Raw genomic sequence first — 12,994 nt, 5'->3', positions numbered from 1 at the left:
AATAAAACCCAGGAATTCTATCCTCTTCACTGGTGTCATCTCTGACTTCTCTCGGTGCACTAGGAAACCTAGTGAGGTCAAGAGTTTCACCACCCAGTCGATCTGGTAGGCAAGGGTCTCTCTGCTGTCGGCCATCAGTAGGATATCGTCTAGATATATAATCATCCGAATCCCCTTTTCTCTGATCGCCGCTGCCACTGGTTTCATGATCTTCGTGAATGCCCATGGCACTGAGGACAGCCCGAAGGGCATCGTTGCGAACTGCCATAATTGCCCGTCCCAGTCGAACGCTAGGAACGGACGGAAATCTCTCTGCACTGGAATCGTTAGGTAAGCATCTTTCAAGTCTATCCTTACTAACCAGCCGCTCTGTCTGAGCGTGTCTCTGAGCTGGTGGGTTCCCTCCATTATGAAATGGTTGTAGACGACCCAGCTGTTCATGTGTTTCAGATTTATCACTGGTTTCGCCTTGTCTTTCCGGTGGACTAGGAACATATTGCTCACAAATCTTGGGGGTGTTACGCATGGTTCAATCGCCTGTTTTTCTGCTGGGCTTTGCAGTTTTGCGTCTAGCAGTTCTTTCTCCGTCTGTGTCGAGACTAATGGGCGCGGCGCTTGCGGCGGGGCAGGGGTCTCTGAATTCTATGTGCATTCCTTTCACTGTCTGCAGGACTCAGGCGTCGCTGGAAAGTGAGCGCCAATTTTCCCAGAATGTAGCTGTCCTCCTCCCTACTGGCAGATATGCAAAATCTCTCACTTGTGGGGAAGTTTTGTCCTCTTCCCTGTCCTCTGCCCCACCTTCCTCCAGGGAAGCGGCCTCTGGGGGGGGAAAGAAGGCATCTGGTTGCCTGGATTCCGAGTATTGGTTTCTGTTGTTCTGAGGCCTTCTAAATGCTTGGTACCGACCAGTCGAGCGACCTCTGTAGCAACCGGTCCTGCCAAAAACTCTCCCTGGAAAAATGTTCTTCATCGAGGCCTGTGTCTTCTATAGGGAGGTGTAGGTCCCTACAAACCTCCCAATTTCTCTGCCGAATGTTTCCCGAATAAAAGGCCCCGAGCTGCCTCTCCAGCTTTGTATGACGACAGATCTCCTAATTTACGGTCAATTTTGAGCAGGAGACCTCTCCTGCGTTCAGATGAAATTGCGCAATTTGCGTTGCCTAGTAGGCATACGGCTCGCTGGGCCCAATTGGCCAGGACTCCAGGGTCTACCTCCTCGCCTGTATCCTTGGCTCGCTCGGCTAGGTCTATTATTTTAGCCAAAGGTCCGGCCAGGCCGAGGACTTTTTCTTGACAACTTCTTGATAGACTGCCTCTTGCTCCTCTTCGCTCCATTCGAAGTTTGACATTTCTTTATGTGCTGACAGATGCCTGATCAAATACCTTTCCAGGTGTAGTGGCACGTCCACAGATTCACTTTCCCTTGATGCTGCACCTTCACTGCACTGTATGCTGTATCTGTGCAGGATTGTATTGAGACAGTAATCTATTTTAATGTTAGGAAAAACACTCTTGTTTATGACTGTTAATCACACAAGTTTATCCGTGTTTCTCCGTGTTGTGTTTCGCTCCTTAACGCTGTGAAATCAGGGATTGAATCTCCCTCGGAGCGTTATGCATGAAGCCCCGCCTCCGTGAGGGTGAGAGCTCTTTGCTCCGAGCTATGTGCCTTTCTATTGGAGCGTGCTCTGTGTACAGGCCCGCCTTCGCGAGGGTGGGGGCCGCGTCTGAAATGTGTATTGGCTTGCGTCGCAAGCATAGCTGACTGGCCGCTTCGCCCCCACGATGGTGGGGGCTGGTTTCCTCAGCGGCTGTGCGTGGGGAATTGATCTCCTGCTCGCGCTTCGCTCCGCCCTTCCAAAGGTGGGGGCTGAGTTGCGGCTTACGGGCCACGCTGCTTGCCTGAAAGGGAATTCAGCAGGCCCCTGAAGTGCTGTATATTGCGACACAGGGCCTCCGACTCCCTCTAATATAAAAATGTAGGTTACTAACGCTGCCGCGTTGCGCGTCCCGGGGACCTAATCATAATCCCCATGCATATAATATTTACACTGGTGAACGAATTTAGTTGAAAAATACACGTTCTATTTGCAAACTCTACGCAGCTAAAATAATATGGTACTTATCTGTGGAGAGCAGGAAAAGAAGAGGAAGGACAGAGGAAAAGGAAGGACTAGGTCACATGGCCAGACACTAAAGGACTACAGAAATGATGGGATTTGAAGTTTTTTCAAAAGAAATAAATAAAAAAAGTTATTTTAAAAAGAAAAGTTTACAAAATGTATATTATTTGTTGAAACTTCTGGAGAGAGAAAATAAAAGAAGAAGCTTAATGCTCGCTACCGTCTTGACATAGAATTAGCTCGTACCATAGCTATATACTTGGGACCGAAACCCATGGCTCGCAAAGTGTTAAATAAAAAGACCATTTGATGCGGTCAAATGCCTTTTCAGCATCCAATGAGACCAGTACCGCTGCATCTTGTTTAACCACTTTTTCGAGTAGATGACAGATTCGTCATATATTATCATGGGTTTGTCGTTCTTTTATGAATCCGGTCTGGTCAGGATAGATAAGATTAGGCATAAGACCCTCAAGTCGATTTGCTAAAATGTTTGTATATATTTTTGCGTCAATAATCATGAGCTCAATTTGGCGATATGAAGCACATTTAGCAGGGTCCTTCCCAGGTTTCAGAATAAAAATTATGCTGGTCTCTTCCATGGTGGTTGTTATTTTACCACTTATAATAATAAAAAGGAGTTAAAAAGATCAGTCAGTTTCGGGGCTAAAATAGCTCTGAACTTTTTGTAAAAGTATGCGATATACCTGTCTGGGCCTGGCGACTTATTTATTGGTAGGTTAGCAATGACAGCCAAAAATTCCTCCTGGGTGATGTCCTTATCTAAATTCAATCTATCCTCTTCCGGGATCCTTTTAACTGAACGGTGTCTAAATACCTTTTCTGAGACCCTTGATCTGGAGAGTCTGATGTATAAAAGATAGAGTAAAACATTTGCAATTGAGTAAGAATTTCCTAAGTCAAGGTGACTTTCTTCCCCAATGGATCGTCCATCCCCTGAATTGTCTGTGTACTGCTTTCTGCTTTCGTTGTCTAGCTAACCATCTATCCGCTTTGTTTGCCTTAAGGTACAACCTCTGCTCATACTAGACTTTTTTCTGCTTGCTTAGTTCGTATTAGATCTAATTTACCTTTGGCGTTTCGGTATTGTCTTTGAAGATTCAGGGATGAGTATGTTTCCATTTGCTTCAGTATGTCTTTTACTTCTTCCTCTAAGTCTATTTCTGTTTTATGCTTAACTTTTCCCCGGTGTGCCTGCATTGAAATATGTATCCCCCTAATGGTCGCGTTAAATGCATCCCAAACCACTTCCAAGCTCGTTTCCCCACCTAGGTTAGATTCCAAATACTCATTAATTAATTTTCCACTCTAGTTCATCACAAAGAATCTGGTGTGACAATATTTCTTTCAGGAGTTTCCAGCTTCAAAGTGTGATATCAAGATCAATTGTCAGAGGAGCGTGATCTGAGATGGCAATTGTATGTGTGTCTATTTGCGTCACCTTTCCTATCAGCCTAACTGAAGCCCAAAAATAATCTTTCCCAGAGGAGGACTTGTGGAGTTGAGAAAAATAAGTATATGCTCTCTACTCCCGCTTCAGGGTGGGCCAAATATCTTTGAGTGTCAGCTGATCGAATTTCTGTCTGAGAGGTCAAGAAGGCAGGGGACGGCCATTATATAGTAGAAGAACTTCTGTCTTGTACAGGGTTCCATGCAATGTTTAAGTCCCACATCAAGACAGTTTCGCCATGACCGAACAACTCCAAATTAGATAACCCTCTTGGCCAGTATTAGGAGCATATAGTATTGCTACGGTTAGGGTCATTGATTTGTTCTGCGCCAACATAAACAGGAAACAAACCTCCCTATCCGCCTGCACCTTCGTAATGGAAATCTGCGTGTCCATCCTAAAAGCAATAAGTACCCCGGCTGTCTTCCCCTTTGCGTTAGCCAGCTTCATTGCCAGATAGTGCCTTAATTTCAGCTTATAGAGGTCTTGAAACCTAATGGGTGTCTCCTGTAAAGCTATGAGATCAGGCTGGTGTAAGCTTAACAACCGCTCTAATTTCCTATTCTTAGCGTGGGTGTGGAGTTCCCTTATATTAAGGGTCACGCACTGGAAGGTTAAGCCTATTCAGTGGATCGCTATATTGAGACTGCACTATGCAACATTTCTTCGTAAGCCTCTGTCTCCGACCCAGTATACTAACCCACTCCCCCAAAAACTCTCCCCCCAAACACGCCCTCATCCCTCACCCCACACCCCACACCCCACACCCCACACCTCCCCAACAACGTTTCCCCCTCCCTGGTGTAGACCATCTTTGCTACTCTATCCTCGGACTCCGACCTCGGAAATGGCCTACCACTTAACCCAGGGAAAATAATGCAGGGTATACTAAGACTCTCTTTAAGTGTCATAAAAAGACTCCGAGATGGGCATCCAACGTTCCCCATGTCTTACATAATAACATTAGAAACTGCAAGAGCGTACCCGTTTCCCCCATACTAGAGACCTACGCAAATACTTAAACCTTCATGGTGCTGATTTTTTGTCTGTTGGAGTGGAGCCTTTTTGAGTTCTTGTCCGAATCTGCTACCCTGTCGGCCATTTCCACTGGGGAGGGGTATGAACTGTCCCAGTGCTTTGGCCCAACTGTTGCTCTGGGTCCAGTCTCAAAACTCGGGCTCCCTCTTCCTTAGTAGTAACTCAGTGTTCTTTGCCTTCCCACGTAAATACTAAACCAAAAGGGAACGTCCATCTTTAAGTTAACTTCTGGGACTGTAAATATTGTAGGATCTCACATATATCCCTTCTCTATTGTAGCGTCAGTTAAGATAAGCCTGATACAGATGGACTTAATTGCCATTCAGCGTAATTTGAGACGCTTTTCTGGCTTCCCTAAGAAGTTGTTCCTTTTGGGGATAGCTTGCTGAAGCCACCAAAGTGTCCTGCCGTTTCAGACCTACTCTGAAATCTGACAATGAGAATTATTACCTCTGTCTCCATATTCAATAAGCCTTTGAAAATTCCTGTGATTTTGTCTCTTAAAGCTACGTCGTTCATCGATTCCGGAATATTTCGTATACAAATATTAGACCTCCTTCATCATCTATTTTCTAAGTCTTCACATTGCTCTTCCACGCTTCAGGGTGTCCTTGCCAGCTGTTCAAGAAGTATATCCGATTTTGTAGATTCTTGTGCCAGATTCTAGAGTGCCTGCTCATTAATATCAGTCCTTTCCTCGAGGGAGGCGATATCTTTCGGCATATCGGACAGGGCGGACTTGAATTCTGAGGTAAAAGTATATAATTGTGATTGCAAGGAAGCTGCAGGTTTGTCCTGGAAAACTTGGAAACATGACTCCATATCTTCCTTTGAAGCTGCCATCGTGATCTCTGTGCTAACTTTCTGCGTCACAGCCGGTTCTCTCGTAGGATCCTGGCCTTTTTGGGTGCCACCCGAACTCAGCCAACAACTTATCGGGATCTCTGCGGGGTTGGGTGGGAGCGTGGAGATGCGCCCTTTTCTTTTTTCTTCGGGTCTTGACATTGACCGAGGGGGCTCCTAGAGGTTTCCTGCTACCAACTGGGAGTTGCATATTCCCTATATTTCAGTCTCACTATAGCCTGTTAATTTGCAGGGGTGTAACCAGAGTCAAGCACTGGAACAGTTAAATTGCGTAATGTGAAGTATGTAGGATCTCCAATTACATGCAGCTCGCCTCCCTTAAAGTCCAGATCTTCTCACTTGCAAACAGTATTTGGTATTGGTATATCTCCACCCCAATTTTAGCAAGGTTTCTTCAGGTACGCAAACAGGACCAGTACAGTGTCCATTGACCAAAACTAAGAGACCAATTGTACTTTAACCATCCTAAACACGTTCCCCATGACAATGCTGGGGTGTATGTCAATTCCCTGGAAGCGAAATTCTATTTCTTTTCCTGCTCTAAATCACCACTTGTCATGAGGTTTCTGCCCTGGCACGACTTTGCAGGTGATTTACTTTCCAGCTTCCAGGCACCGCTGACGTGCGTCCCCTCCAATTTCTACCACTCAGTAGAGGGAGTCAACACCCTTTGGACTGAAGTTTCAAATATCATACCTTTCAATAAAGCCTGGGTTGCAGAGAATGGGCCGGATCTCAGTGATTTTCCTGGAGCCAAGAAATAATTAGACCAGAGGGGTCTGCTGTCCACGTTGGGGGAAGGTGGTGGGGATGAGGGGGGGGGGATCTCTGTTGTGTCCACAAAAGTAACTATATCCACTGAGGGACTCATCGGGTATGAGAGTTTGAAATACATCCAATTCCAGCATGGGCGGCGAGTCGCATCGGCGTGTTAATACAATTCCAAGAGATCCGCTGGGTGTTGTCCCTCGTTCCGGGCGCCGTCCTTTGGCAAACCGAGTTCACTGCACAGACGTGCACAGGACCCATCCAACCACTGTTACGCCACGATCCACTACAACATCTTCAGCATCAGCTTCGACGTGCATAATTCACACCGAGCAGGTCTACAAGCTTAACATTTTACGTTTATCGGTCACTCCGCCACATGCTGCTTCTACTGGGGCACGGAGCTCATCCAGTCACCTCCTTAATGCTCAGTGGCCATCTTGGAATCCAGCACATCATTTCTTTCTTGCCAATGGCTAGTGGCGAGTGCAAATCTGTGCCCTCCATTTAAGAAATTCAACTAGCAATATATAAAGGAAATGTTCCCAGAGAAGCTTGGTCTTTGTGAGGACAATCCATGAAGTGCTTTGAAATTGGGGTTCAGGAGAAGAGCAGTGTCTCCCAGTCGACCTGACAAAAGCAGAAACAAACCATGTTAACTGCTAGAAGAGGTCAGACAGTCTTGAAGGGCAATGAAAGGGTACTGTGAGGGGTCAGTAATGTGAGGCGGATAACTGCTTGTATGGATCTTAGTATTAGACATTTTATTAACAGAAAAAGATGCAAATCGCTAAACCTACTCTATCAGGGAGTTCCCAACCTATTCCAAGTACTAAGGAAACCACTCCTAACAGAAACAAACTGGCCCTCACTCTAAACAACAAAACATAAAAGGCATGACCAACAACAGAACAGAATGAATAAGAAACAATCAGTCATGTGGATGACTTTCGCCTGTCCTGGGTAACTCCCTTCCCCAGGACTGCGCAAAGTCATATTCACAAATGTTCCAACAGAAGAATAAAGTCTTGAACCAGTTCTTGGAAGTTCAGAATAAACCAAACCTTCACCAAACAAAAATCCACTGATAACAGTCCTCCAGCTTCCAGCTGAAAAAAGATCCCTTTCCCAATTCAGCCAAGGAAACAGCACCAATAGTCCTGGACATCTGCCTTCCAGGACAACTTTGTCATAGACCAGAAATTAGATTAGCCACTCCTTCTCCTTCAAATCTACAATTGTTCATAACCTCTGTAGTATAGCTGGCATATCTGACAGGATGCTTCTTCTTGGGTTGCTGTACTCGTATTAACAACCCTCTTTTCTACAACTATCACTATGTAAACCGACTCTTCCACAGTGCACTTTTACCACCATCAACTTCAATATGACATCTGCTGACAATCTTATACCCAACCACAGTTCTGGATATTCTACCAGAAATTTAAATATAAGAATAGTCGGTCATTTTAAAGATATTTCAACCTTTCCAAGTAGGCAAGGCACTCTTCTATATTCTGTGAAAAGGGCATCCTCTTTGACTCTCCAGTCTGTTTTACTGCCACTTTGGGTTAATCTTCTTACAAGCAGCCTATTCTCTTGCCCAGCTTTATATATAACTCATTGGTTGCAGCTGTTACGCTAATGTTGTACTGCCACACAACTAGCTTCAAAATAACAATATCTCACTTGTACCAGAGGATACGGGACCTTGACAATTGTCCCTGGGAGGTGGATGGCTTTTAAACAGGGTTTCATGTAATCTGAAAAGGGGTTTGACACTTGGATAGGGCATTGCTGGTTTTCTTTTTGTATACAACAACTTCTACTATTAAAGAATGTTCGTTCTTAAAGTTACAGAGTTCAGTTTCAAAGGAAAATTGCTTTTAGATATATGCAACAACTCTTGCATGTAGATCTTCAGCTTCTATTGTAAGTAAAAGCTTGTATTCCTATAAATTGCACAGAGATACGTTCTACTCCGGTCAAGGAATCTTAATTGGTCACACAGGAGATTCCTTTGATGCTGTAAACTATAGTGAAAGTTAGATTTAGAGTTTTCATAGACTTTTGAAAATATTCTCCCTTTAATCAGAGACAAGTGGGAGAAACCTGAGGCTTTTCTCCCAGGCTATTCCCGGGGATCCTTTGTTCAGGTGGCCAGTGGAGGGCCATTGCTCTTGGATCCCAATCATGGAAGCGGACGAGCAAGGGAGTATCAACTGGGCAGGGGGTCCTTGGGGACAATGTGAGACATGCCCTCGGGCGAGACATGGCATTCCTCCCGTTCTTATACACCCCATACCCGACATACCCTCAGTTGTCGTTGGATATTGTCAACAGAGTCCCCATCATACCACAATACCTTTCTGTAAGGAAAAGGCAAAACCATCAGGGAAAACAAAGACCATCCCTAAATTCCAACATGAGTTTTACCCTCTTTCCTCGAAACCCACTTTTCAACAACCATACATTCAAACCCCTTTTCCTGACAAAAATCTATTCCTTTTTTGTAGAACACCACAATTCCCATAATCCCACTCCCCTATTGAAATACCCAAGGACAGAGACGAAGAAGAGAGGGACTAAGAGTATACGAATTACCAAGGAAAACCCCTTTAGGAAACAGAAGACAGATGATCATACATTGACAGTAGGCTGCTCCACTAATGGAGTCAGGCAGGGTCAGGCAGACCCAACCCTGACAGAACAAATCCAAATATTTCGATAACCAATGTAAATGCAAGAGAGACAAGAGAGGAAGGACAACTACCCAGGACAACACCCTCAAGGTAGGATAACAAGATCGAAATAAAGAGGGAACACAATATAGACCTTATCCTCAACATTTCAGATCTGGAAATTAATCAAAATTTAAGATTGGCACTCAATAAGGGACTTTCCTACAGCCCCTCATGTCAAGCAGACTATTTCCAAACACAACTTGATGTATACAAATTTTGTAGATGCTTAAAGCTTAAAACATTCTTGGAAGAAACACCAAGAAGGAACCCAACTAGAATAGAAAAAGAAACTCCATCTACTTTAACAGTGGAGTTAGCAGAACATACTATTATCTCCTTAATCTAACAGGGGAGGAAGAATTCATTGCCTCAAGATATTTTGAAGAGCAACAAATAGATACTTTCTAATCAGAAGAAACATCAATTAAACCGAAATAAAAATGTATTCTAATCTTTAATTCAGATAAAGTAATTGATGTATTCCATAAGGCAATTCGAGGGGAATTACGTGCTAACTATCTTTCCAACAAAAAAGGAAAAATCTTTCACAATCTGACAATGAATGAAAAACTTGCAGTTAAAGATCTAGCAAAAAATGAACAAATGATAACCAAAATGGCAGACAAAAGGTGGAAAAGTGGTATTGATGAATAGAACTGACTACGTTCAAGAAGGTAGAACACATCTCAATGAATTGAACTGATATCAAAAACTGAACAATAACCAACTACCGGAGCTGGTTAAAGAATGGAATCAAATGAGGGAAAATTGGTTAGACCAAGGCCGTCTCCTGCAAGAGGAATTTAACTACATGAACATCCAGTTTCCAATAATGGCCACAATATACTTTCTACCGTAAAATTCACAAACAATATACAAAATGTCCTCTATGCCGCCCAATCATTAACAGAATAGCTTCACTTTCTGAAAGGATATTCCAATACATTGACATCCACCTTAAACCACTGACAACCCATTTGGCATCATTTATCTGTGATACAAAACACATCAAACAACAATTAGACTCCATACCATGGCAAGACAACTACAGATTCATCACACTTGACGTTGTTTCACTTTACACCAGTATCCAACATGAGTTAGGTACTCCTTAAAACCCGGTCCATCTCTTAGAAAGAACAGAACATGATAAATGATAATTTAGATGCTTAAATTTGCCCTATCTAAGAACATCTTCTGCTTTGGAAAACAAATATACAGGCAGCTCCAGAGAACCGCAATGGGTTCCAAATTTGCGCCAGCGTATGCAAATCTCTTTATGTTTTTTTTTTTTTAGAAATTAACCACACCTGGAAGCACACGGCCTTCGACGACTCCAGAAACATAGTTTTCTGGGGCCGTTACATTGATGACATTATCATGATTTGGGAAGGAGATACATCGGAGCTGGCCACCTATGTCAACCATGTTAACAATAACAACTATAATCTAAAATGCACAATGCATGAAAGTACCACAAGGATACAATTTCTGGATCTGAAACTCTACAGTGAACAATGAAAAATACTAACAAACCTGTATGCTAAACCTACTGCGGGCGACAGTATCCTAAACGCATGTATTAATCACCCGAGGCATGCGATTGCCAATATCCCTTATGGGGAGATCCTAAGGCTAAAAAGAAATTGCAGCACTCAAACCGCCTACGTCACTAATGTTGAAAAACAAATCAAAAAATTCAGCCGAGGATACAAATATCAAAAACTGAGACAATCTGTAATCAAAGCTGAGAAAATAACAAGAGAATTTTTACTGAAAAACAAACCCAAAACGAACTCACAAGTAACTACCACAAAGTTTATCACAACCTACAGCTCAGACGCTCCTACTATGAGGAAAATACTTAACAAATATTGATACATATTGAAAATGGATGACAGTGTTCGAAAACATTTGGATGAGACACCGTGAAAAACAAAATAGATGTTGGAACTGTAAATGATGCCCACACATAGCAAATGGAACAAAAAGCATTGACTTACCAAATGGCAAAGAAAAACAAATCCTCCAATTTATAAACTGTAACAGCAAATGTGTGGTATATGGAGACCAATGCGTTTGCAAACAACTTTATATTGGGAGTACAATTAGGTCCCTTAAGACAAGAATTTGAGCATCTACATGCAATACGAAACAATCGGCCTCGTTACAACCCTGGCGGTAGCCGCGCCCTTATTAAGGGCACGGCGGCCGCTGGTAATTGCCCTTTTCTTGGATCCAGTAAAAATCAATCCCCATTCCCATTGAGCCCAATAGGGCTCAATGGGAATGGGGAGGAAGCTAACAACGGGCCCGTTAATGATGGGCCCGTTGTTAACATCCCGGCCTGCTAGCGGATGCCGCTTTTCACGTCTGGTCAGACCAGGCGTGAAAAAAAGGGACCCGCTAGCAGGCCTCGTAATAGGGCATCCCACAATGAACGGTGCCGGTCCCGTACCGGCACTGTTCATTACGGGAGCGCCAGGGTCCTAATGAGGCCCAATGACTCGAGATACTCTGTAGCCACCCATTGCTGTATGGAGCACCCAGACTCTACAGCAGAGCAGATGATCATCTTTGGGCTAGAACAAATAAAAGACCTACCAAGGGGAGGAAACGGAGAGCTATTATTAAGGCAAAAAGAAGCTAAGTGGGTTTGCTTAATGGATACATGTGATATGGGGCTGAACTGTGATAACGAAATGTACAATTGGTTGCAATTATAATTATTATCTGAATTATGCCAAATGTCTGTATATGATCAAAAGCTATTTGTGTACAAGGAACTAAACACCTAGCCATATAGTTATGCACAAGGAGTCAACCATTGAATACAATAGGTGAAGTGCTAATTTAGGGTTGTGATAGAAACAAATAACCTAACCAGGTAGGATAAGTTTACTCAATATCCCTACTAAAAAATCCTACATTTCTCTCTTGATTATTACCAACCCAATTATTGCCCAATTTTGTTTAATGTATCCTAAGAATATTTCAGTGTTCAAAAACCTTAACCACTCAAAATCTGTTAAAAGTAAACATTTTAAAGATTTGTAAATTGAGACGCAGTGGGCTGTTTGAGGACGTTATATAAACAACAAAATGAAACAACCTTCAAAATGGCCGCGACACGTCCGTGTGATGACATCATCGCGCACACAAACAATAAACCTGATGACGGCACCGCAGCGGCGTTAAGCTCCATAAATACCTGCGAAATAGCAGTAGGGATCCATGCAATGGAACGGCTGCATACTACCTGAGGACAATTGAATCCTCAACTTTAAGAAGGTTTAAATCTAAAATCTGAGCCAAGTCTAAAAGCTGAATCTCTGCACCCCAGGTTCTTTAATCTAACCTAGCTAAAACTGATAATCCAGATACAAGAGCAACTTGTATCCCTTATTCTTTGCAATTTCTTTTATCTCTACCTAGTCCCAGTGACTGACACCCACTGGATATTTACTTAAAGATCTCCTAAATAGGGGAATTTTTCATTTTTGACAACCAAAGAGCAAGCCTTAAAACAAATAAAGAACTTTAAGATGAGTGGCCTAATACAACTAACGGTTCAAAGAGAAACTGAAAGACACTTAGCATTCAACAATGTTTTAAATTAGTCCCTAATAGGCAAACACTATATATTAAAAACCAAGAAGTAACACAAACACTTGATACCGAATGGCTATAGCTAGCCTTGAACCTAAGAGGATTATGAACCTTTTGCATGTACTTGTCCTTTTTCAAAGTATTTTTCATTGTTACGTGTAGATGGTAATACAATACACGGTCTATGCATTTTTCTTTTTTATTAGATAATCTCCTAATGAGCCCTGTGAACTTAAGAGGGTGAAACATGTGTAGAGAGTTAAAATTGAAGATCATGTTTGCAAAAACAATATATGTGTAGACTGACTACTTTGCTTCTCACCTTGAAGATGAATATATTGTAACAAAGATATCAGTATGGCGCAAACAGGATACTA

The 12,994-nt window shown here is 42.9% G+C and overlaps 1 protein-coding gene across 2 annotated transcripts in view; it reads right to left on the bottom strand.

Annotated features, from left to right (window-relative positions):
* LOC138565076 (zinc finger protein 182-like) overlaps positions 1-12,994 on the bottom strand; it is a 148,382-nt gene that overhangs the window by 120,430 nt on the left and 14,958 nt on the right. The window lies entirely within an intron of this gene.

The sequence above is a fragment of the Ambystoma mexicanum genome, chromosome 1p (genome assembly GCF_040938575.1).
Source record: "Ambystoma mexicanum isolate Mex_15411 chromosome 1p, UKY_AmexF1_1, whole genome shotgun sequence".
Taxonomy (NCBI): domain Eukaryota; kingdom Metazoa; phylum Chordata; class Amphibia; order Caudata; family Ambystomatidae; genus Ambystoma; species Ambystoma mexicanum.
The sequence above is the reverse complement of the archived record's forward strand: the minus strand, read 5'-3'. Positions and strand labels throughout refer to the sequence as shown.